Raw genomic sequence first — 25,857 nt, 5'->3', positions numbered from 1 at the left:
CTTGGCAGAGAAGGAGAGTGCTGCTTCCAGATGCTAATATTTGGTAGAATTCTCAATTGCTCCTCCCCACCAGTGCCATTGGACTTGCTTGATGTTGTTGGTGGGACTCCTTTTTGGTCCAGGGGAAAAATCAGCCAACTTGAGATGCTTTCTCTTGTTAGGTCAGGGATTGGGACATGATGTGTGGGTCAGCTTCCTAAGTTGGGTGAGGGGCATGACACCCTGGTACTATGTTGTTCCTTGAGTCCTGAGGTCTGAAGCTGACTTGCCTTCTTCTTACCATCTCTCAGCATTCACCTTTGGTTGTCCCTTGTGCTATTTCCAGGGTTTATAGTCAGGCACAGTGGAGAGGAGCAGGGAGAAACTCTTCTATGCCATTTTATCCTGACCAGAAATGAACCTATTTCATTTTAACGAAAGAAAGAAACTCAGTTTGAACAAATCATTCAGTTTTTTTCTGTGATTAGTTTCTACCTGCCAGAGAGAAGAGGGTCTAATTGGTTCGGGCTTTCTTTTCTCCTCAGCAGTTCCTTTCTTTTCCCCTCCACCCTCTACTTTCCCCGTCCCCCTTCCCCCTCCCATCTGCTGAGATATAATTTTGGAATGACTTTTAGACATGAAACACTAGTGGTAGGGAATGCAGAAACACAGAACAGGAGAACCTTCTTGTTAGGTTAAACACAAATGGAGCTGTAAATAGGAAGCAAATTTTCATGGTTTTCTTAGTGCTATTAAATTAATTCTGTGATATAAAATAAGAAGAGATCTGACATTCATTCACTTAATTTTAATGACTAATGGAGCTTATATGTTTTGACATTCTTATTGTTATTTGTATTTAATAAGGATCAAAGTGAAACAAAATAGAGCCCTGAAGGCGTAATTTCAGAGAGCTAGTAAGTGAGGATGTTATTTCATAGCAGTGATTTTGATGTGTGGTAATTCGGTATAACTGTATCTTGGAGGAGGCTGTGTTATCTTTAAAGAATGGATTCTAAAATTATTATTGCTGTGTTGTGCTTTAAGTCATAATATTGCACTGTTTAATTTTTTAAAAAAGGAATTAGTAAGATTTTTAGGTTTTAACAAAACCAAGATTGAGCAATATTATTTTGGATAATGAAATGACACAAACTTCATCTTCCTATGGAGCTGACCATTAATTAGGTTGTTTGTGCACCAGCTTCTCCCAGTTGAGACTGAGCTGTGATATCTGTTTTAACACTCTCATTATAGATGTGGATTCAACATATGTCTTTGCTGACATTTTCATCTAACACTCTGGCACAGTTTCTTCAAAATTTACATTTCTTGACCCTTGACTAGTAAAGTGTGACATATGTCACACACACATCCTACCATTGTCAAGTGTATCATGCACCCATACTACCACCGTCACTCATCCTACCATTGTCACACATCCTACCATTGTCAGGTGTGTCATGCACCCGTCCTACCATTGTCACACATCCTACCACTGTCAAGTGTGTCATGCCCCCATCCTACCACTGTCACCCATCCTATCATTGTCAATTGTGTTATGCATCCACCCTACCATTGTCACCAATCCTACCATTGCCCAGTGTGTCACACACACACACCTTACCATGAGTGCATGGTAGGATGGGTGTATGACACACCTGACAATGGTAGAATGGGTAACAATGGTAGGATATCAGGTGTGTCAGGCACCCATCCTACCATTGTCACCCATCCTACCACTGTCAAGTGTGTCATGCCTCCATCCTACCATTGTCACCCATCCTACCATAGTCAGGTGTGTCATGTGCCCATCCTACCATTGTTATCCATCCTACCATTATCACTCCTACTATCATTGTCAAGTGTATCACACACCCATCTTACCATTGTCGTGTGTCACACACCCACCTTACCATTGTCATCTATCTCACCATTGTCAAATGTGTCATGCCCCCAACCTACCATTGTCACCCCCTCTTTTTCTTGTCAAGTGTGTTATACCCTCATCCTACCATTGTCAAGTGTGTCACACACCCATCCTACCATTGTCAAATGTGTCACACACCCACCTTAACATTGTCGTCTATCCCACAATTGTCAAGTGTGTCATGCACCCATCTTACCACTGTCAAGTGACTGTTTAACAATGAAAAGATTTATAAGATGGAAATAGATTATCAGATGGATTTAGGGCCTTGATAATCTTATTTATCTCTTCATATCTCTATAAGGCTAAGTAATTCAGCTTAATTCGGCTGGGATTATATGTGAGACAGGGGAGGTTATTTGATCTACTGCATCCATTTCTTCCCTTTGTGTCTTATCTCCTTACTCCTCATGAGTTTTGTTAGTTTTTGAAAATGTAAAACACATTAGAGACATAACATGCAAAGCAGTACAAACTGACAAGAGATAGAAACAGAAAGAGTTCTAACTGACAATAAATTGGCTTATTTAACAGGATAAAAATATTCAATCTACTTTAACTTAAAAAGTTACTTTTATTATTATACATTTTACTTTTTTCCTGCATCAGAAGCACCCATCCCATTTTAGCAGGACACTTGCCTTCATAGATGGCATTCTAGGAAAAAAAGAAAATGTTTTCTCTCACCATCTGGAAAATGTTACAGCATTCCCTGCACTCATGAGAAGGGAAGGGCTTTTTCCTGTGGCTAATGATGTATGCTCTTGCTATGGGGGCCTCTGAAGTCTAGAAGGAAATGAAAGAGGAGACAGGTCTTTTGTGTGGAGGAATAAATAAGGTGTGGCAATATGTCTGGAGGTGGGGGAATAAGTGAGAGGATTGATAAATGACAATTACCTCACCCAAGGGGACTTATCCAAGAAGCTATTGTCCTGTAACTTATAACATGAACTGTGAGTGAAGGGAGATATTGATCATTGCAAAGGACATTATTGTAAGGTCCATGACCTGCAATGTGCTGGAGTCATTGCCAGTTACACACATACTGTTTGTGTGAGTGAGAATATCCCGTTTTTTGTAATACAAGTCATGCAACCTGTCCCAGCTGGGACTCAAGTCTATATAAGGAGGAAACCCTGCTCCATTCATGCCAGCACATCGCCAGCTAATTGCCCTGTGGTAGAATCCCACTGTGCCATGAGACTTTGTATTCTCCCCATTAACCACATCCATGCATGCATCTCTTGACAGTGCCATGGAACATCAGAAAGACCAAGTTCTAAAGCAGGATAGTAATATGACCCTTATTTATCTTATAGATAATTCAGTCTGAAGACACTAGAAAAATCCAGGCTTTGCACAGGCTGTAAGAAGGTACCAACTATCAGGATCCACCTTTGCCCTTACAGGACAGAGACAGAAACAATTGTAGTATCCCAGTTTGCTCAAGAGCATTAGCAGGGGCTTGGGTTGGAAAGATCAAAGGAGGAAAGAGGGATGGCAAATTGAGAGATCAAGGAGACCAGAGAATGGACCTCCACATTCTCCCCTAAGACTGGCTCTGAGTACGGTAAAAGGTGAAAATGGCAAATATTATTGGCTCTTTACCCAACAGCTGTTTCCTCTTTTCCAGGGTAACAGGTTCCTGATATTGTTCAGTCGTTGGGCAGCCTTGTGCTTCAGGGAAGCCCGGACTGCTTACCAACCCCAGAATGAGACTAATTTGATCTTTGCCATTCATGGTAATTCTATTTCTCTTGCCAGTGATTGGTTTGAGAATGGGTATATGATGCACTTTTAATCAATGAGATTTAAGGTAAGACCACCAGGAATTCTGGAAATTCTTCCTTGCACTTAAAAAAAAAAAAGGAGGCCTAAAGAATAAATAAACTATTTTCCTTCCTTTCCTATATCTTGATATACATTAAAGTTGTTATGCCTGGAACTGCTACAATCATCTCGTAAGTGTAAGAGGAAAGCTAAGAGATTTATGAGGAATTTAAACTCAGGCAATAATGAGCCACTCAGTAAACCAATCCTGAAATGATCCTATTTTGAGCTTTTGGTTAGATAAGAAAATATATCTTTCTTATTTTTAAGCCAATTTTAGTTGGGTTTTTTGTTATATCCAGCCAGAAGCATACCAAGTGAATCAATAATCTGATGGAAAATTTAAAAAATTTTGGATCATGTCACAGACTCCTTGTGAATTCATGATCAGCTAAAAGTTATATCATTTTCTTCCTGGTAATGGACTACACTTACATCCACTTTCAGACGTTTCAGAAATTACAGAAACTACATATTGTGGAAGAATCTTTCTATAATTATAAGTATATTTTTTTCTTTCAACATGATTAATATGAGGAATAAAACCAAGGAAAGAACCCCTTCTAATTAGAATCTGAATTCATAAAATAGATAAGAAAATAAAAGATAATGTGAATTCAAATTCAAAACCAAAAGACGGAAATACCCATTTCCAGAAATGGAAAGCAAGCTCAAAATCAAAGGCATGAGCAGAGCTTTGGTTAAATATATCAGAGTGTTATGAGAAGCAGATATAGGCCCTAATGGCTGGATATGGGAGTTAGCATGCCTGTACCGAGAGGGTAGCCCAGGACACAGGTCCTATTTATACAGGCAACTAGAGCTGAGATACTTGCAACAAACCAGGGTTCCTAGGAACAGGGAAAACTCTGCCCCTACCAGCTAGGGGAAGCAGCAAGCAAACTTGCTACATATCCAGGGTTGAGGATAGAAAAATTAACCTTGGAAATTTGAACCCATCACTATGTGAATGAACAGGTGCTAATTCACATCACTAGTATGGAACAGAAATTCCTAGTGGAAAAATCAACCGACTTCAAATGAGTGAAACTCACAGACCCTCAGAAGAGACAGAATCACCCAATAGAGATATTTCATATCTCCAAAACCCAGACCACACATAGAAATCAGTCTCAGCTGAAGATAAGTCCCTGGTTGGAGATTCAAAACATGAAAGGAAGTGAATGCTGGATGAAGAGTGAGATGATGCAACAAAAAGGAAGAATTTGCACACTAATAAGAACGAATAGAATTATCTGAAAAAGACTTATTTTAAAGATGTTTAAATAGGTAAAAAGGAAATAGAAAAGATAAAACAAGCACAGAACAGTATGAATAGTACAGGTTTGAAAAATGAGAAAGAATGAACTGGAAATCTGAAAATAAAAATTACAACTCACTGAAAGAAAAGATCAGCCAACTGGTTGAACAATAACACATATATCTATGAGTAAAAATGTACATATTAGAATATAGATCCAAGGTAATGATCTAGAATATGGAAGAGAAGAAAAAGCAAGGAAAGTTAAGATGGAAATAGGAAGACAGCATCTAATATATGTCTGATGAAAATTCTAGGGGGAGAGAGTAGAGTGAATATATGATATCTAATGTTAGAAGAGAAAATAATCAAGGATTGTCCAGAATTGACAAAAGTAATCAATTCTAAGATTCGAGGAGCACCCTAAAATCTAAATGGCACAAAGAAAAACAAGCTCACATCTAGAAGAATCATCATAGTAAAACTGCAGAATATCAGAAACAAGTAAAAAATTTTAAGGCTACCAAAAATTAAGACGTATTTCTACAAAAGAATGATGGTTAAACTGACAAAAGACATAGTCAACAATAATAGCTATTATTTATTGAGTAATTGCTGTGGACCAGACATTATTTTAAGTATGTCTTATTTAGTGTTCTCAACAATCTAATGAGGAAGATACTTCTGCTATTCCTATTTCAGATAGACATAGAACAATGGGAAAAAGACAATGGAATAATGTATTGAAAGTGGTAAGGCATGAATAATTCTTCCTATAATGCTAACTCCTGCCAAACTTTAATCAAGCATGTAGCTTGGAGGTTGTTTCTTTCTTTCCTGACTGATACATTTGATAGTCCATTTAAAGAGTTTTAAATAATAATGCAAAATATGCATTCAGTGTAACCATGTAAGGAGTATTATATTGTCATAACTTCCTCAGAGTTACATATATGCTCATTTTGTGTGTGCAATGAAAAGGATGGAAAGTGCTGAAGAAGCTATGTTTTTAACCAATTTTTGTTTTGTTTTTTTACTGCCCACCCAGATTGAGTTAAAGGAGCTGTGGAATAAAATAAACAGGTTAAGCTAGGAAGGTGAGTCCTTTAAAAATAGTCTTATAACACAAACTATGGATTCTTATATCAGGGAAAAGAGCCCTTTAACCATTTCAAACCAAAGGAATCTAATATAGGGGCTTGCTTACAAAGGTAATAGAATAGCTAAGGAACCATGCAGCATTATGAGGCAACCCTGAATTTAGTGAAAGCAAAGAAGCCACCACCAACCTAGGAATGGAGTGAGAAAAACATCAGAGCTCAGGGGGCAAGGTCACCTGATGGGCTTACGTGGTGGGAACTGAGGCCATAGAGGTAGGGGCCAACCTGCAGGAACTGGAGCCACACAGATAATGTGTCTAATATGGATTGGGGTGGGGTAGATATCCTGGATCTTATCCTTCCCCTGCTCTCCACACTTCCATTAGAGTCTTCCCTTAGCTAAACCCATCTGGAATCAGAAAACAACAGAGGCTGGAAAATGTAGTTTCCTGCAATACACAACCAGGTAGAGAAGGACAGAGAATGGATCTGAGAACGGTCAAGTGACGACAACTCACTCCAATCTGTGAATTGAGTAGAGACGCTGTAATGGCTCTTAGCCTAAGGACAGACTTGTTTGGTGTCACAGTCCTGTTCAATCCCTGCTCTATTCTCTAACTCATCCAACTGCCTGTGTTCCTCCACTTTAGCTTGGTAGTCAGTGTTGGCTTGAAAATGGCACACACATTTTGTGTGTGAATGACTAAGCTGACTCTTTTCATGCAAAGGCACTGCTTCTTTCCAATGATAGCCCTGTTCCACAAGCTCTGCAAGATGGCAACTTCATTTAAGACTATCAATCTATTGAGTTTTTTGGAATACAGATGTCCTCTTAAATCTGCTATGCCTAGAAGCTAATAGTGGAATGTAAAAATAGCTTTCGCTGTCTGCACTGCTTTTCTTATTTGTATTCTAAGTAAAATCACTTAGGCAGACACAGAAAGCTCTTCTTATTTGCATTCATTTTGCCTACAGAAAATGTACAGTTCACATGACTGGTCTGCTTCAAAGAAATAATCAAAATACAAATTGCTTGAACTATAAAAACAGGAGCTCAGAAAACCTAGCGTAAGGAAAAGAAATTAGGACACATTTTAAACATGAAAGAAAGATGTTTTCTGCCATGGCTATCTTCAACTTACATCTCGAAAGCATAAGGAAAAGGGATTTTGAGAATTACTTGGTTTCAGAAGCTTTATTCTTTGCAAAATTTTATTTTTGACGATGTGAACTAGAAAAGATGCCAATGTCAAATCTCTGTTTTCATTTGGAGTACATAACCAGAATGTAGAATATGATTTTTCCTGAATCAAAATTAAGCAATATTTGGTAATCATCTTTATTTACCCCGAAAATAAAAGTCTTTGAATAAAGAATATTGAATTAATCAAATGAAATGTTATTTTTATTTAAAATCTGTCATTGACTATAATATTAAATGTTAGCCAAAATGTTTATATTTGGTTCATCTCTCAGCTTTCATAAAGGTTTGTATTTTAATGAAATATTATAACATTAACTCTGGTGGGCATTTTTGGTGATAGAATATATATTATTTTCAGTGATGATATTGTTAATTGTTAACTAATCTGTCCAGAATTGGGGTAAATTTTATAAACTGCCCCAGTTTTTAAGAACTTCAGTGCTATCAATGGGCAATGATTTTGACTTTCTGAATTGTTTGTGTTTATATTTTCTACTTAATGCTCAGTACATACAGTTAGTGTCGATTGCTCAGTTACATAAGAAAGCTTGGTTGAGTGTGTGTGTGTGTGTGTGTGTGTGTGTGTGTGTGTGTTATATTTTATAAAGAACATTAGCACCCTCTTCTGGGTGACTTTTAATTCTGTAATGGGAATATTCTGACAACCTTTTCCCATTTTCTAACAATGAACAGTCTGAATATTCATTAAATTTGCTCCTGATTAAAGCACGACCTCTGAGTAATTTAATTATCCTGTATATTTCAGAAACACTGATAAGTGCTGGAGTCAAAAACACTTCATTGCTAAATGTTGCCCACTGGGAATAAGTGTTTGGCTTATGAAAAGGAAAAAAGTGCTTTTTCTACATTTCTTAGGATAAGTGTCTCCAATGACTCTTAAATATACAGAGCTATGCAAGAAAGAAGGAATACAAGGACAGACAAGGAGAGTAGACTGGTGCATTCTTCTCCCAGCTGTCTAGGCTCAAAGAAAAAATGTATCCGCTTGCATGCTTTAGTATCAGGCACTGACATAATTAAATACTCTTTTATTAAATTAGGTGTCTTTACAAAATCAAATACCTTTAAATCAAACTCCCTGGAGTCCCCCACATAATCCTTTGATTGACATCTTATGGGGCTGATGTTGGAGATGTGATTGTACTTTTTTGATCCGTTTATTTACTCATTCATTCCTATATGCATTCTAGAAATATTTAGTGAGCACCTACTGTGTAGCAGGCACTCTTCTGGTACTGGAAATGCAGTGAACAGGTTCAAGTTCCTGACCTCATGGAGATTTTATTTCTAATGATATGATAATAAATTCTACATAGAAATATGAGACTGAGTGAAGGAGATAAGAATCTCCTAATCTATGGAGTAGATGCAGGCGTAGGTATTTTATACCAAGTGGTCAGAAAAATTCTCATTGATAAGGTGACATTTGAACAGAGACCTGAAGTGAGAATTTAAACCTTGTAGATATTTGGAGGAAGAGCATTCTAGGTGGAAGGAATAGCATGTGCAAACCCTCAGAAGCAGGGCCCTTTATTTGCTGTAAATACTTCAAATGCCGTATGGGGCCTCAGGATGTCATAGTAGTTGAGAACTTGCTTGAGCTTTGGAATTCAAAACTTGGATAAGATTTTATGTATTACCAATTTACAAATGATTTGTAATCTCTGAGCCTTCATCACCTATACAATATTGCTTGATACAATTTTCTTCTTCCCAGCATTATTGTAAAGATTAAATGACATAGTATAGGCAAAAAGTTTAGCATATGGGCTTCATACTTGGGTGATGGGATGATCTGTGTAGCAAATCACCATGGCACACGTTTACGCCTGTAGCAAAACTGCACATCCTGCACATGTACCCCTGAACTTAAAAGTTGGAGAAAAAAAGTTTAGTATAATACCTGACATTGTGCTGAGTTCAGTAAATGTTAGCTATTTTTAGGGGAAAATGCTTCTCTAAGAAACAAATTTTCTGCAACATTTAGACATAAAATAGATCATGAGTGTTAAACTGGATCCAAATTCAGTCTTCTAAATACTATTTGAAAATTATTACATGAGAAGACATGTTTTTTGTTTTTTGTTTTTTTTATTCTGTCTGGTCTTGGACAACTTGCTTTTCCTTTATGAACCTTAGGTTTTGAAAATTAGGAAATCAAATAAAATCAGGGATGTTCAATCTAAAGCCTCCAAGTAGGATGAGAGATACTCTCCCTGTTTTAAAATCCCTGGGTGAAATTTTAGACTTACTTCTGGAAAGGAGAAGGAAGAACTCAATTATCAGGCTTACTTAGAGCTGAATTATGAAGCATAGAGTTCAGTGGTTAGGGCCTCTCTGCCTATGGAGTGTGCTGATCTGGGCAAGGCGCTATCCCAAAAGGTCGCCCAGTGGATGTATACCTGAGAGTGTTGCTTTCCCCAAATTGTTGGCTTGAGATATTTACAAAGGGCTCCATCATCCAGCTGTAATACTTGGATGACCACTGGTCTGTTTTCACTGGATTAATTCTCCTTCCAATTCTTCCTTCCTAAATCCCATTTCTTCCCTTTCTGCCTCTTAAGGGAAAGGCATTTTCCATGCTCTCTCAGTGAGTCAGCCTAAATATCGTGAGGTGAAGGGTCAGAACACTGTGAAGTGCAGTTTCTGACCAGCAAGGAGCAGCTGCAGAGAAAGGAGTCCATCTAGGACCATTTCCATCATGAGGAGAACGTGGCCAAAAGATGCGGCAGAGAATCAGGAACCCAGCTGATGCCTCATGTGGTCTCTTCCTTCATGTTTGAATTATTTAACACAGGTTGCCTCACCCACCTTAAAATCTAAGTAGGATTAAACAGAACTGGCCAGAGCACTGAAGGGATACTTAACTGCCCAGGGGAAAGGTGATGCACAGAGGAGCCTTGGGATTGAGAGCTATCAAGTAGCAGTTCCAGAAAGGTCTCTTCCAAGAAATGCCACAGCTTGTATTAAAAACTCCCTCCTTGTTCCTTGCAGAATTCATCAGACCCCCAAAACCTGTTAATGCTGACTCTGCAACTTACCAAATGCTGACTTGGGGCATGTTTTTTTAACCTCTCTGAACATGAGGCTCCATTTATAAAATAGGACTTGCAATAAATACCTGGCAGAGTTGCCTGGCACATGGTATGGCTTCAGGACATGGTAGCAATTGTGATGAACATAAGGGTGAAGTGTGGTGGTTGAAAGGAACCTAAGTGTTTTTCAGATTTTAAGGTGCTTTCTAGCTGGAAGACAGTATGCTAATTTGGGTAAGATATGCATAAGTATGAATTACAAAATATAATAAATGGACACAGAGAAGGTTTAAAGAGTGAGAAATCAGGTATTTTAGATGTTACAGAATTGAGGTGTTGAGAAAAAATTAATCATACAGTTGGTAATCAGTCTCTATTTGTGCATTCTGAAGTTCGTATGTGTGTTCTCTTAGATTCTCTTTGTGGAGTTTATCAACTGTTGTGGAAACTGAGACAGTGACAACATAGGATACATGAAATAGATGTTTTGCAACATTTGAATTGAAACCAAAATCCATTGTGCTAATTAGTTATTGGACTCTTAGCATAATTACACATGCTCAAGGGACATTCACTGATTACGTTAGCTGTCTCTCATGGCTGCTATCATGTGAGTATTAGAACAAATTCCATTTTAATGAGAATTAGCTCTGCATTTGCAGTGTGAAGATATGATAACATGGTCAAAGCATAATTGTTAGCTCTGTGTTAGTGACTCAGTTTTTCATCCTCAGTTTTGTTTTTTTACCTATCCCTATATAATATTCAGTTGCTGTCAAATGAAGGAGAAACTGGGAAGTAGTTGCCTTAAATTCTATGTATTTTGTCTTCCCAAACAACAGTATATAAATATATGATTTTAAAAATTCTATTTAATGCACTTTAAGATTATATAACACAACTTTTGCACATCAATAAGGAGTTCAGGGAATGTAAGATGCAAAAGGCCAGAACATCTGTGAGAATGTGTTCAATCACTCATATAACTAAAGACATGGAAAATCAGAAAACCAAGAGATAATATTTTCAGCTGTCAGAGTGAAAGAAGTTTAAATATGTGATAAACCCTAGAAAATGAAGCTATGGAGAGACAGGTACTTCTATACAAGATTGCAATAGTGTACTCTTTTTGAAGGGGAGATATGGTGATATTCATCAATATTTAAACAACACTTACCCTTTGTCCCAGGAATTCCAATGCTAGGATTTTTATTGTCTATATTCTTACATAAATTCTTAAGCTGTATGGGCAAGGATGTTAATTGGAGCTAAACTATAAGGATGCAAAGGTATAAGAATAATACAATGGACTTTGGGGACTTAGAGGAAAGAGTAGGAGGGGGTGAGGGATAAAAGACTACAGATGTGTACAGTGTACACTGCTTGGGTGATGGGTACAACAAAATCTCACAGGTCACCACTGAAGAATTTACTCATGTAACCAAATACCACCTGCACCCCAACAACTTATGGAAAAAAAATTGCAACAAAAATGGAAACAACATAAGAGACTACCTATAGGGAATCATAAATAGGACATATATACATGTAATGAGGTAAGATTTTGTAATGTCAGCTTTTTTATTTTTTGCTTGAATTTTTTTGGCTGGTATATTGATTGCATGCCTTGCTTCGGGAGATGAATGGCACAGTAGAATGCAAATAACACATCAATAGAGAATATCTGGCTTTTGAGTTCCAAAAGCCTAGACTCTGACATCAAGAAAATATTTGGAAGCTTGAACAGTGAATAAGAGCAACTCACCTACCTGTAACCACAGATTAAAAATTCACTGGCCCAGAAGGGCAAGGAAGAGGGGAAAATAGGGAGAAGTTGGTTAACAGATACAAAATTACATCTAGCTGAGAGGGATAGGTTCTAGGGTTCTATAGCATTGTAGGAAAAATATGGTTAAACATAAATCATTGTATATTTTCAAAAAGCTAAAAGAGAGAATTATGAATGTTCACACCACAAAGGAATTGTAAATGTTTGAGGTAATGGATATGCTAATTGCTCTGGTTTGATATACATGTATCAAAATATCAGTCAGTATCCCATGCATATGTACAATTATTACATGTCAACTAACAATACAAGAAAAATAAATAAAATAAAATAAAATAAAAAGAAAATTATCCAAGATCTCCCTGCCTGGGGCAATCATTCATTCCTAACAGGACTGAAAAAGAGAAACTAGCCTTTCTGAAATGCCTGCTATATACCAGGCAGTTTTACATATCCATATTTCATTAAGGGAATCCTCACACAACTTTTTGGGAGAGAGCTCTTAAGATTCCCAGTTTTAATGATGTCTGAGAACAAGTCCAAGGTGACATTGTCAACATGTGGTTAGTAGGTGCCATAAGTGGGTTCCAAATTTTCATGTATTTTACACCAATGACCATTTTCTTTAATTCAGGAAAATTTTACAAGCTAGGTATGATTTTAGTTTGATTTTAAAGATGAGGAAAATGAGTCTCACAGAGACCAAGATTGCACAGTCAGAAAGTGACAGAGCCAGAATTACAACTCAGACTGCCTGTAGAGTTCATGTTAACCATGATGTCAACCTGCCTACTCAGACTTCTGGTTCAAGATGATGTGCTGAGCATGTGTTTAAGCTTCTGATCCATCCTACGGACCCATTAAAATAATGCTACTCATTATAAGTTTGTTTTTTTTTTTTGTTTTTTTTTTTTGTTTTTGCTGTTTTCTTTTTAGCTACGGAAACTAATGTTTTGACAAAGACTTAAAAATAAATAGAACAATAACACTTAAAATTACAATAGAAACCACCAAAATAACAAAAATAAGAAATTGTTAAAAGTTGTGGTCTCTGGGGAGTGGCACAGAAAGGTAAAATTTACTTTTTATTTTACATAGTTTGAACTTTGTATTACTGTGTACATTTTCTGTATCTATATTGTTTCATTCAGAGAAAAAAATTAAAGGAAGGAAAAATAAAACAAGGAAATTGAAGGACGAAAGAAGAAATAAATATGCATGAAATTCCACACAATAGAATATTAAGCAGCTGCCCGAAAGATGGGGACAGATTTATTGTTCTGCCACGAAAAAGTCTCTAAGACATAGTGCTAAAAATAATAGTAATAATAATAATAATCCTGGTATCAAAAAAAAATAATAATAATACCTGGGTTGGGAGAAGAGGAGTTAGAAGGAAAGCATATATGTGCCCCAGAAAGGAGCCTTCCATTTAAGACTGAATTCAGGGGTTCAAGAGTGGGAGGTAACGAAGTCTGAGAGAAAAGAAAACTTGCTTTTTGTTAAATGCCTGCAAAATGACAAGATCCACAATTTTGGCAGTATCCTGACATAATGCTGAAAGAATAGAGTAGGAAGATCTGTGTGGTGTAACTAAAATATGAGAGAGCTTGCAAGATTTTCCCCAAATCCAGCATGACAGAGTAATTCCCTGTGTCTGAGAGCAATGTAGACATAGTAAAGAGATCCGCAGGTTCTGAAGGGACTGAAATGTGATCCAGGGATGATCAGCAAAGATCTACGTGAATCAGTGACCGAGGACCAGATGGGACAATATACTCCTCTGCATCTGTCTGCTTGGAAAGACAGCAACCAAGGAGATGATGCCATACTCATGCCCTACACCCTCTGTTCTATATAAACCTCAGGTAACTCAGACAAATGCCATGCAGGAAAACCCTGAACTCATACAGATCACGTTTTGACTACTCAGGAGAATAGAATCCTAAGATGAAATTAGGTTGAGTAAAAGAAAAATAAAGGCAATTAAATGTCTTCCATACTTGAGTTAGTGAAATGAGATAATCTCTATGAGGTACCATGGACTATTATGTATCTATTAAATATAATGAAGCAAGTAAATATATAGTGATATAAAAGATCTGCAAGATAAATTTTAAATTAAAAAAGACAAGATGAAGAACAATTTGAATAATGTATATTCTATTTGCAGAAAAATGCTATATGTTCTAAATATTCCAAGGATATGAATGACACAATCAACTGTGAATTTCTCTAGCGACTGAGATGTTCTATTTTATATTATTTTATAAAGGTTCCTTTTAAACTAAAATCATGTATTCCTTTTATAATAAATAATAAAATATCCTTTTTGTCTTTACATCATGTTTAATGATCCATTACATTGAATTCGAATTCCATTTTTGAAGCATTTATTTCTATAATTTCAGAATAAAGGACGAAAACATTGTATCTTAAATATTTTTTGGCTGTAGCATAAATCTGCCAAAGAGAATTAATTTCGTTTTCTTCTTCTTTAGTTACAAAGAGTGTTACACTGTACCTTTGAGGAAAACTTTCTTTCATCATTCCTGTAAACGTGGACATGCAACTTTTCTCACCACAGAGCTACAGAAAACATTTCTAAAAATGTGCTGATAACAGAACAAGGAGGTATGATTTGAAGAGCTGAAGAGCTGCACAAAATCATGCATTTTCATACCCCCTAGCATATGGTCATGCATGCAGTTAATGGACACCGAGCAAATCATCATAATTTACATATGCAGATAAGAATGGTTCCATTCAGGCTGGGCACAGGGACTCACGCCTGTAATCTTAGCACTTTGGGAGGCTGAGGCGGGTAGATCACCTGAGGTCAGGAGTTCGAGACCAGCCTGGCCAATGTGGTGAAACTCTGTCTCTGCTAAAAATGCAAAAATTAGCCAGGCGTGGTAGCACATGCCTGTAGTCCCAGCTACTTGGGAGACTGAGGTGGGAGGATCGTTTGAACTGGGGAGGTGGATGTTGCAGTGAGCTGAGATTAGGTGACTGCACTCCAGCCTGAGCGACAGAGTGAGACTCTGTCTCAAAAAAAAAAAAAAAAAAAAAAAAGAATGGTTCCATTTTAATTTTTCAGTTATTCTAAACCACTGATAATATTTGGCAAGTCCATTTATAGAACTGTTTTTAGAGTTTATGGGACATTCTTTTGAATGTTTAGATGCCAAATAATCACCATGAGGGTGGATTTAAATTTTAATAGCAGCCAAAGGCCATTTAAAGTATGGTAAATAAGAAAGTCACTCAATTTGGATAATAAATTCACAGAAAAAAAAACATATATAGTAACTAGAAAACATGATTGTTCTCCAAGCTCTGAAGGAAACAATGTCATATCCTCCAAAATAAACTATTGAATGTTTTAAACAACTGTAGCATCATTTGGACAACTGCATTGCCTTCCTAAAGACTACCTTAAAATAATAATTTTGATGAATAAATCCTAGTCCCTGTTAAAAATAAGCCTAACTGACTTATAGCAGCATTCTATATATTGTATTTGTTTAAAAATATTGATCTATAAGATTTTCAAAGCTGGTCAATACTTTAGATCAGCGCTTTTTAAACTGTAGGAAAAGATCTACTAGTGGGTCATGAGATCAATTTAGTAGTTGCAACCAATATTACAAAATTAGAAGAGAAAATAACAGAGTACATCAGAAGTTGCTGCACTATTATTTTATCAAACTTTTGTTTCTGTTAAATATTTTTATGATATATTATGTATTTGGTGAAAATTTATTGAGCACTGAGTATGTGTTCGACCAGGGTTTTAGACAAAGGTCTTGCCATTGTTGGAATTTTAAACCAGATAATTTTTTATTGTGTATATGATTGGTGGGGAGGCGGGTCTGTCATAGGCATTATAGGATGTTTAGCAGCATCCTTGGTATTATGAGCTGAATTACGTTTCTCCAAAATCCTAATCCCTAGTACTTTGGAATGTATTTGGAGATAGAGTCTTTAAAGAGGTAATTAAGTTATATATAATTTATATGTAATTAAGTTATAATGAAATCATTAGGGTGGGCCATAATCCAATATAAATGGTCTTTTTATAAGAATGGCCCAGACAGGAACAGAGGGAAGATCATGTGAAGACACAGGGAGAAGATGGCCATCCATGGAAGAGGCCAAGAAGAGAGGCCTCAAAAGAAACCTGCCTTTAGACACCTTGATCTTGGACTTGCAGCCTCCACAACAAAGAGAAAATACATTTCTGTTCAAGCTCTCCAGTCCAAGGTACTTTGTTATGGCAGCCCTTGTTGGTTTTTACCCACTGGGTGATAGTAGCACACCTTTGTTTGTCACCTGTTGTGACAAATAAATATCTCTCCAGACAATTCCAAAAATTCTCTGGGGGGGTCAAATAACCTCCAGTTTGAGAACCATCGCCTAGACATATCTGGTTGTACTGCTAATAATATCAAAGCGAATTTCTCATTGTGTGTTGCTGTCAAAAAACTTGAAAATCTCCAGCTTTGAACCCTGCCACGGCACTCTGGTACCTAATGATTGGGTGGCAGATGTATTAAGATACTGATGATCATTTAGCCTGAATAGCCTAGACAGACAGAATCCCTGGGCCTGCCATGGCTGGCCTTGAACCAGTTATGTCAAGGTACTATACAAATACAAATTTTGTATATGCTGTGATATAAAAAAGTCTCAGTAATACTGATTTATGATACTCCCTTTCACTTTTTAGATGGGCAAAATGCGAAGTAACTTAGTTAAATAATCATTTGCTATGATTCATTGCCTTAGTGGCAGAGGTGAGATTAAGAACTCATGACTTCTATCAGGGATTTACCATTACAGTGGTCATTTTTAAAGAATTGTTTCTTGAGGGCAAAAAAAATCGTTTTACAAGGATGGTGCCTCAACCTAAGTTTTCTGGAATGCAAAGCCTGAGGCAAAATTTACATGCCAATGCTGAATTGGGGTATGCAGTTTTAGGATTGGAACAGTGGGAAAAGGGAAGTGAGGAAGAAACAGGTAGAAAAGCAAATACAAAGTGATACATGACCATGCTGGCCACAGCTTGCCAGAAAGCACAGCTGGTTGGTTGGTCATGCAAGACTTTTCTTGAGAGACAAAAAGAATCATTGCTCTGAGGCCCAGTGTGCTTGGGAGTGGTAGGGAGAGAAACCATAAGGAAGTTATCTAGTGTCTTCTTCCTCTGTCTTTTTTCCCGGACACATTTTGCTACATAGGGCATTAACTCCCCTGTACTTCTAGGTTGTGATACTGAATCCTTCCAGGACACTGATGGTGAAAATAGATCCTACTTTCCACAGGGCAGGGTGTTACCTGGGCCCAATAGTGGTGGAAATGTGAGTCCACTCAGGTGAACCGACTGCTGTGATTTTCCCTGTGGCAAAAGTGATGGGAACCATGCCAAAACCTAGCCCTAGTCCCACAGAAGACAGAGGCAGCCACCAATGTATGGAGACAGTGGCCAAGCAGCCAAAGTCCAGAGCCAAGTAGGTCCAAGTATATCCAGGGAAGCACAGACACAAGGTTCACTACAAATGATATGCATTGCCTAGCTGAGTTAGAGACCACCATAACTCCAATGGTAACACTTATGTTGGGCTCACAGTCAGAAAATCTGACCCAAGGCAGGTTTGCCTGCAATACGCCTTCTTATTTCTCTGGGTCTCCATTTGTTTATTTGCATACTACTAAAATTGGGTAAGAGAAGAGATTGAAAAGTCAAATGCTAGTGGCCAGACAATAAATACAAGTTGAAGGATTGGCTACCTCTGAATGTGTTAGTCTGGAGATGGAGTAAACTTGAGTGAATGTGTTTTGCATGAAGAGGGCAGCCTTACATAGCTGCAGCTCCTGATGGGAACATGGACTAAGTATTGCCAAATATGCAGTCCTTTTTAAGGAGAGAAGCTGGAAGTCTGAATTTTCATGAGATGTATCCATATTTATAAATGTTTGTTCAATTTTTTTGGAAAACACTGTATGAGCCAAGCAAAATACATCTGTCAGCCACTTGGACCACCAGTTGGTCATCTCTCACCTAGATGGTCTCGAAAGATTCTTTCAGCCTTCACATTCTCCAAAGTGTAATGTCCTTTTCATGGTTTTCCCTGCCAGATGATACTTTTTTAAGTGCTTACTGTGTACTGGAATTGTGCGAGCACTTTACATAGGTTATCTCATTTAATCTTTATGCCAATTAAAATTGCTGCATAATGAACCGCTCTAAAACTTAGTGACTGAACAAAACAACAGTCATTTATTTAGCTCATGAATTTTGGGCAGCAATCAACAGAGGAGGTTCACGTCTGTTCCACATGGTGTCAGTTGGGGCAGCTTTACCAAGGATAGAGGATCCATTTCCAAGATGTCACACTTCCAAGGTTGGTGAGTTGGTGCTGACTGCCAGCCAGGAGCTGGGCCGCAGCTGAGGGCAAGGGCCCCAGATACTTTTCCTGTGGGTTTCACCATGAGCATCTAGGACTTTTTCTTACCATGGCTGTGTAGTGGGGTTCCTAGAAAAAGCATCTTTTGATATAGCAAATGGGAGCTGCCATTTCTCAAGAGCTCAGAAACTGACGCAAAACATTCCATTGGTGAAGTAGTCACAGAGCCCAGATTAAACAGTGAGATAAATCAGCTCCACTTCCTGATGGGAAGTGTCATATAATTTGGGGGCTATGTTTCAAAACTGCCACATCTTTAAACAACCACAAGAGATATACTGGCTATTAATACATCTCAATGTTACAAACAAGGGAACTGACACAAAGAGGGACTAAGTAATTTACCCAAAGTCACACAGCTCTTACATGTCATCTAAGGCCTAAGTCCAGGTCTTTCTGTCTCCACAAACCCCAAGCTCCAGTGACTCTGCTGTTCTATGTCTTCTTGTGATTAGTATGTATAAAACTCCCCATAGTTCAGAATGTATAGCATGGATTTGTTGCTTGAGGGTAAAGAGCCCAGGAGTTCCATACATTGAGAAAAATATAGGTAGGGACTTTATCTGGTATTGGGTAGACAAAAAAAGTGAAGGAGCTCAGTAATCTGCCAAAGAAATAGTGGAAAGATTAGCCGACCAGTGATCAATAAGATGCCTGAATTTAAGCGAAACAATAATATACCTGAAAGCCACTCTTACAAGCCTGTTTGAAAAAAATCATTTCAAATAGAGATGCACATATCCATTAAGCATGCAGAGAAACTCCTTGAGCTTTTAAGAGAGAAAGTGCTCTATATGAAGGGCAATTTTATTATAAACGGAAACAACTCCTACCAGCGCATAGCAGGCATAAGTGTGTATTTTTAAAATTGTGTCTCCAGAACTAAATGTTAAATAGGGCCTAATATTTTTGTTTTTCGTGATGTAAGTGGTAGTCTGACATTCAACAGAAGTTCAGTATATTAGTTAGTTCTCACACTGCTATGAAGAAATACCCGAGACTGGGTATTTATAAAGCAAAGAGGTTCAATTGACTCACAGTTCTGCATGGCTGTGAAGGCCTCAGGAAACTTACAATCACAGCGGAAGGCAAAGGAGAAGCAGGCACCTTCTTCACAGGGTGGAAGGACGGAGTGAGTGCAAGCAGGGGAAATTCCAGAAGCTTATAAGACAGTCAGATCTCCTGAGACTCACTATCACAAGAACAGCATGGGGGAAACTGCCACCACGATTCAATTACTTCCATCTGGTCCCGCCCTTGACACGTGGGGATTATGGGGATTAAGATGAGATTTAGGTGGAGACACAGCCAAACCACATCACTCAGTTCTACCCTATCAGAATAGCCCTTGCTCTCTAAAAGAAACTATAAAACGGTTTAAAATTCTGTAGCTTGCAGGCACATTATTGGCTTGTTGATTGAACAAATTTCTTCCAAGAAGGAAGATATATGAGTCTTTCAAAACTATAGAAATAATTTAAATGTGTTTTTAAGTATACAGTATTAGTGGCAATTTGGTTTCTAATGACATTCTTTTTTTTTTTTTTTTTTTTTTTCCCCCTGAGATGGAGTCTCAATCTGTGGCCCAGGCTGGAGGTAGTGGTGCAATCTTGGCTCACTGCAACCTCCACCTCCCAGGTTCAAGTGATTCTTCTGCCTCAGCCTCCTGAGTGGCTATCACAGGCACCTGCCACCATGCCTGGCTAATTTTTGTATTTTTAGTAGAGATGGGGTTTCACCATGTTGGCCAGGTTGGTCTCGAACTCCTGACCTCAAGTGATCCACCTGCCTCAGCTTCCCAAAGTGTTGGGATCACAGGCGTGAGCCACTGACCCCAGCCAATGGCATTCTTTAAGTTTGAAATGTATGACTTTTAACAAAAGATATACATTAACAAAACCAAACAAAACCTTTCCTCCTTCCTTAGCTTTAAGAAACAATGTAAGGACAAGTTTTATTTTCTAGTAATAAAAATATATGCTTTCATAATGTTCCATACACTAAAATGTGGGAAGCAGGAAAATTTATTAATCACTAGACTTTCACATTCCATGTGGGCTGTGAACATCACCACTGTTATCCTAATACCTAGTGAAGTGTTTATGTTGAGTAGACATTCAATAAACCATTATTGAATGAATGAGATTTTTCATTTAAGAAATGATATTTAGACATATAGTCCACGTCCACTTAATGGATTTAAAGTGGATGCATCAATATTTAATATTGCATTTTACCTCACTTCCCTTATTTGCTATAGAGCAGGAAGAGTATTAAACATCATCTCTCCTAACCTTTTCTACAAGTGAAAAAATTGATTCTAGAAACACAGACTCTAGCAAACCTGGCCAAAGTTCACAGATGCTGCAAAGATCCAAACCAGGTAACTCCCAATCCAAGTGAACAAAGTAATACTCATTGCTGATGTGAAAGGGAAACATGGCTATCCCTTACCAAACCGAGTGTGCCCATGTTCCCTAACTAGAAGTTGGCCCAGGAAAGAGAAGAAGTTATAAACTAGTTTAATTATTTCTGATTTCTTTTTCTATTTTTTTAGCACCATTGCCCTGTTACTATTTTCACCGCTGTTACATTGCCTATTTGACTTAGAACATTCAAATGTTGAAAACTCAGGTGTTTGTTGTATTTAGTATTATAGTGTCTAGTATCTTGTAGATGCTCAATACATTATTAATGGAATAAAACAAAAATAAAGTAGTGTTGTTGTAGCATCCGCATGTGTCTCACTTGTCAACATACTGGTTATATTTATGGAGGCTCACTCAGTGCTGGCTTCTCCACTAGACCCAGTAGCCACGGTGCCTAGAGTCCATGGTACTCTTAGGGAATTGTGAAGGTATTTTTATTTTGTAAGTCTAAAGGAAAAAAAAATGAATGTAATCAGCTTAGGTTATATTCATTTTTATACCAATACAGTCAAAAAATGCAACTGTTAATATAATTTTGTGGAGATAGGCCTTATGAAAGTCATAATGTGGCCCTGGGCTTTTCTTGGATGCTGTAAGAACTGATGTGCAAAGTTATAGAAGTGCACTGGGCTCGCTGAGAACTTATAGGCATGAAAGTGGAGCTCAATGTGTGTACTCAAAAGTTGGAAAAAGTGAGCTAATATTTGAAAATATATCAGGCTAACTAATGGTGGACTAATCAAAGGAGAGTTGGAAAGTCTGAGTGACTTGCTGTCTCCGTTTGTTGGGGAAAAGGATACATGAGTTTTTCCCACCAACCACCATGGGCCACATGTCAAAGAACCATCTTGGATCCTCTTAGGTTCTGCCTTAAAGGGTTTTCCTAGAGTGTCAATAGGACCTCAAAAGAGGGGAACCTGAGGGGACTTCCAGCTGCAGAAAGAGTAAGTGACCCATGAAGCAGAGTCCCTTTGCTGAAGTCAAAGAGGGGCAGGTAAGTGGTCCCCAATAGTGGAAGTTGAGAGAATCTTTCTGAATAAGAGAAAATCTTTTAGGATGGGAAAGAATGGAGCCAATTTATAACAGTGTCAATCAACTAAGGGCCCTCCTGCTCCACCACCCCTTCTTTATTCCTATCAGAAAGCTGTTAGTTAAGAGAGAGAGGAAGAGAAACCAGGAGAGAAAGAAGCAAATCCCAGCATCTTCTACTATGTGCAGGCTTCTCACCTCCATTAGGCCCCAGCTGCAGGATAGGGGAAGATTTAACTTTCAATCAGTTTTGCAATTTTTATTATTATATAGGACTGGGAATTACAAATTTTAGATTCACGATCATTTTAAATGACCTACACCTTTTTATTAAGACAGTAATCAAGAGTCATGCCTGAGGTTTCTTTCAGGAGCCTGAGGAAACTTCCCTCCACCAGCCCCCTACTAAATAAATTTTAAAAGAATTGTGGAGGTCTGAAACAAAAAAGCAACTTGTCCAGTATCACTAATTTCAGCAAAAATAAAAAATACTATAAAACAGTTCATAACTTCAGACATGGTTTCACAAATTCAGATTTCCTGTCACTTGAATATTCATTGTTTCACGCTGTGGAATAAGCACTCTTAATGGAAAAAAGCAAGCAAAATGAGCACAGAATTTAACTTATGATTGTATGTGCCAAGGCATAAGTGAGAGGGGAAGTCCCCAAAGACAGCCTTTATTAAAGATTCATTGATAACATGCCATCTAGACAGCAAAAGGAAAGGCCTGGGTGACACTGAAAAAATCATTATGTTAAGTTGTGGACGGATGATCAAATCACTTGATCCATTGTTGACACATACAGCATATGTGTTTAATTGTGATAACTTCTGTTTCTATTTAAATATTTATAGAAAATATGGAAAACAATTGACCCTTGAATAACATGTGGGTTAGTAGTGCTGACCCCCCACAAAAACTCATGTATGACTTTTGACTCCTAGAAACACAACTACTAATAGCCTGCTGTTGACCGGAAGCCTTATCGACAGCATAAACAACCCGTTAACACAAATTTGTATGTTAAATATATAATACGCTCTATTCTTACAACGAAGTAAGCTAGAGACAGGAAAATATTATTAAGAAAATCACAAAGAAGGGAAATATATTTACTATACTTTAAGTAGAAGTGGATCATCATAAAGGTTTTCATCCTTGTCTTCTTCATGTTGAGTAAGCTGAAGGAGGAGGAGGAAGAGGAGGGGTTGATCTTGCTGTCTCAGGGGTGGTGGAGGTGGAAGAAAATCCACATCTACATTAACTCATATAGTTCAAACCCATGTTTCTCAAGGATCAACTGTAGTTTGAAAATTTAGAAAACTTAATATCAGACTTCTTTTATTACAAGAGAGTTTATGGAATTATTTGGCACTGAAAGTGAATTTTCCAGTTGTACTACCTTTTGAAATTTTTGCACTGTGTCAATGCTAGAAATTCATTTCAATTTTTAGGTAATTTTACTTACATGAAATATTTGTGAAGAGACTTTTGTTATAATTTTAATACTAAGACCACTGAGAAACCACTATATATTTAAATATCCCTCATATTTATTCCCTCGATTATGATATAGGCATAAATTCTATTTTCCTAATAATATAAGTATATAATTTGCTTATGAATAAAAAGTTATTCTCACAAATGCTTGACCATGGAAAGGTGGGTGTGGGAGTTCAAGTTGAAACAAATATGTGTACAACTGCTTTTGAGAAATAAAGACCAGGCTGAAGCTCACACCTGTAATTTCAGCACTCTGGGAGGCCGACGTGGGTGGATCACTAGAGGTCAGGAGTTCAAGACCAACCTGGCCAACATGGTGAAACCCTATCTCTACTAAAAATACAAAAATTAGCTTGGCATGGTGGCAGGCGCCTATAATCCCAGCTACTTGGGAGGCTGAGACAGGAGAATCACTTGAACCTAGGAGGTGGAGGTTGCAGTGAGCTGCTGCACTCCACCCTGGGTGACAGAGTGAGACTCCATCTCAAAAAAAAAAAAAAAGAAATGAAGACCAATCCTAGAATTTATGTAACAGCCACTCCTCTTTGGTTCTTTTAATGTGATTATTGTTATTACCAACAATTGTGTCTCAGATGAAAAGGAATTTAAAAATATTTGCTCATAGAAATACTGCTAGATAAGCCTTTGTAAGGACATTCTGTACCACAAATATCTACCTACTGCTCTACACAGAACTGATATTCTAAGCACTCCATATTGCATTTCATCCTATTTCATCCAATGTCATCTTATTCAAACTGAGTTTGTTGCATTCTACTTTTATCTGTCACCTAATATGTGCCAGACACTGAGCTTAGCAACTAATGGGCTACAAATATGAGTAATCCATATTTTCTGGAGATCATATATTCATTCAACAAACATTTTCTCTGTGCCTATTATGTGCCAGATTTCTTTTTTTTTTTCTTTTTTTTTTTTGAGACGGACTCTTGCTCTGTGCCCCAGGCTGGAGTGCAGTGGCACGATCTCGGCTCACTGCAAGCTCCGCCTGCCGGGTTCACGCCATTCTCCTGCCTCAGCCTCCCAAGTATCTGGGACTACAGGCGCCCGCCACCACGCCCGGCTAGTTTTTTGTATTTTTTTTTTAGTAGAGACGGGGTTTCACGGTGTTAGCCAGGATGGTCTGGATCTCCTGACCTTGTGATCCGCCAGCCTCGGCCTCCCAAAGTGCTGGGATTACAGGCTTGAGCCACCGCGCCCGGCCTATGTGCCAGATTTCTTAAGGGAGTTGGAGGTACCTAATTTAGTCTAGAGCATTAGGTAAGACTTCTAAGGTTAGAAACGGACACTAAATTAAGATAACCATAGTAAAACCAGAGGATTATAAATGCTAAAATAATATTTTCAAATACAAAGAGCGTAGGATAAAAATGACTAAAAGAGGTAGAAATCTGGAAGCCTTTACAAAGCAGATGCAATTTGAACTGCGCATTGAGGGGCTTTGTATTAGGGGACAGTCTAAAGTACTCTCAGAACCAAAAAACCAATCCCAAAACATAATAGCATGAACAAAGTACTACCTTATTATAAATACAGTGTCAGATAAACCTATGAACCTCCAGACATGACTTTCATCTTTGGCTCCAAGGTGGCTGCTCTTGCTCCGCAGCTATCAGGAAGAGAGAATAGCACTAAGATAAAACAATAACTCCTTAAGATGTTTTGAAAACTTTTCTTAAGATCAAATGATTTTGCAAGAATCATCAGTCATAAGATTAAAATAAATCAAACCAAGGGACATAATGCTGATTGAGAATGTGGGTGAACCAGTTCTCTAATATTTAATTAGGCAGTTGGGACTGACTGGTAGCTAAATAAAAGTCTCATCAATATCTTCAGATTCCAGTTGTGATCTGAGAGATGTATATTTCATACCTTATACAATTAGAAGGTATAAAATTTGTTCAAATTCTTGAGAAATACTGACTTCAAACTTGCCTTGGTTTTTAGTTGTATGAATGTGGGCCAGTAATTTAACTTATCTATGCTTCAGTTCCATTATTTTTAAGATGTAGATAATAATAACTACTTCATAGTGTTATAAAGAGATTATCACGGTGCCTGGCATGTAGTAAATTCTGAATAAAAGTAACTTACAATGAGACTGTTGATAATATCTTTTGACCATGATTTAGAAATAAAAATTCTCTTTTCCTGCCCTTCCTTCTTTCTTTCCTTCCTTCTTTCCTTCCTTCCTTCCTTCCTTCCTTCCTTCCTTCCTTCCTTCCTTCCTTCCTTCCTTCCTTCCTTCCTTC

Source organism: Theropithecus gelada, chromosome 2 (assembly GCF_003255815.1).
Source record: "Theropithecus gelada isolate Dixy chromosome 2, Tgel_1.0, whole genome shotgun sequence".
Classification (NCBI taxonomy): Eukaryota; Metazoa; Chordata; class Mammalia; order Primates; family Cercopithecidae; genus Theropithecus; species Theropithecus gelada.
Note: the sequence above shows the minus strand (reverse complement) of the source record.